At 44.9% G+C, this 1,226-nt stretch overlaps 1 protein-coding gene and 1 pseudogene across 15 annotated transcripts in view; both read left to right on the top strand.

Moving 5' to 3' along the window:
* Window positions 1–1,226, top strand: part of nrcama (neuronal cell adhesion molecule a) — a 1,100,153-nt gene that overhangs the window by 562,904 nt on the left and 536,023 nt on the right. The gene's annotated exons all lie outside the window — the stretch shown is intronic.
* LOC116673021 (plexin-B2-like) overlaps window positions 1–1,226 on the top strand; it is a 279,884-nt pseudogene that overhangs the window by 122,501 nt on the left and 156,157 nt on the right.

Consider the following 1,226-nt stretch of genomic DNA (forward strand, 5'->3'; position numbering starts at 1 on the left):
AGAGAGAGAGACACAGAGAGAGAGAGAGACAGACACAGAGAGACACAGAGAGAGAGAGACAGACACAGAGAGACACAGAGAGAGAGAGAGACACAGAGACAGACACAGAGAGAGAGACGGACACAGAGAGACACAGAGAGAGACAAACACAGAGGGACAGACACAGAGAGAGACACAGACACAGAGAGAGACACAGAGAGAGAAAGACACAGAGACAGAGAGAGAGACAGACACAGAGACACAGAGACAGAGAGAGAGACAGAGACAGACACAGAGAGACACAGACACAGAGAGAGACACAGAGACAGAGAGAGAGAGAGACAGAGACAGAGAGAGAGAGAGAGACTGTGATAATACCAAAAAGTTGTCATGGACCCCGTCGTCAGGGCATGAATTAAACTGAAGGCGTTTTTTAATTTGTGATAATACACCGCCTCCGTTTTTCTCTCATGAGGATAACACTCATGCTCATAGGCTCTAAAATAAAGGGACTTTATCAGCGAGGAGATAAAGGAGGAATCAATTTGGGGAGTAATCTTCATAATGAGACAACACAACAGACAAGAAGCTGCAGGAGTGCACCAACACACTAGCACAGGGTTCCTGCAGGTTTCACCAAGTCACATGTAAGACCTTTTTTAAGACCATTATGAACGAAATCTAAGACCTTTATCACAACATCAACTGAGCCCTAAATTCAGTTTTTTTTTAAGCCTTCCCCATAGCTGAAGAATAACGTCTGTGTGATGGGTAGGTGGGTTTTTATTCTTGTTATTCATCCCCGTAGAGAAAGTCCGATATTCAGCAGCTTAAAAAACAAAACCAGATCTCCTACTAAAACCACATGTCTGTGGTACAGTCTGAAGAAGATGTGCGCCGATAACACAACAGCTGATTTTGGCTGCAGTGTGAGTTGAGTGTTGGTGTATTGGACTAAATACAGAAAAAACAACATGGTGGACATAGGTTAGCACTGAAAAATCTTTAAAATAACAGCACACGGGCGGGATCTTCTTTCATTTTCTTCCACTGTGTCACATATATGTCTTTTCCACCAAGGCCAACCAGGTTCTGCTTCTGGTTCTGGTACTGTTGCCAGTTCGGTGCTGGTTCTACTCTACTGGTTCTGTGTCTTTTCCACCAAGGCGGTTCTGGTGCTGGTTCTGAGTCAGGGCAGAGTCAAATAAACCTGGTTCTGGGCCGAGAACACGGGTTCCAACTCAGCA

Source organism: Etheostoma spectabile, chromosome 23 (genome assembly GCF_008692095.1).
Source record: "Etheostoma spectabile isolate EspeVRDwgs_2016 chromosome 23, UIUC_Espe_1.0, whole genome shotgun sequence".
Classification (NCBI taxonomy): Eukaryota; Metazoa; Chordata; class Actinopteri; order Perciformes; family Percidae; genus Etheostoma; species Etheostoma spectabile.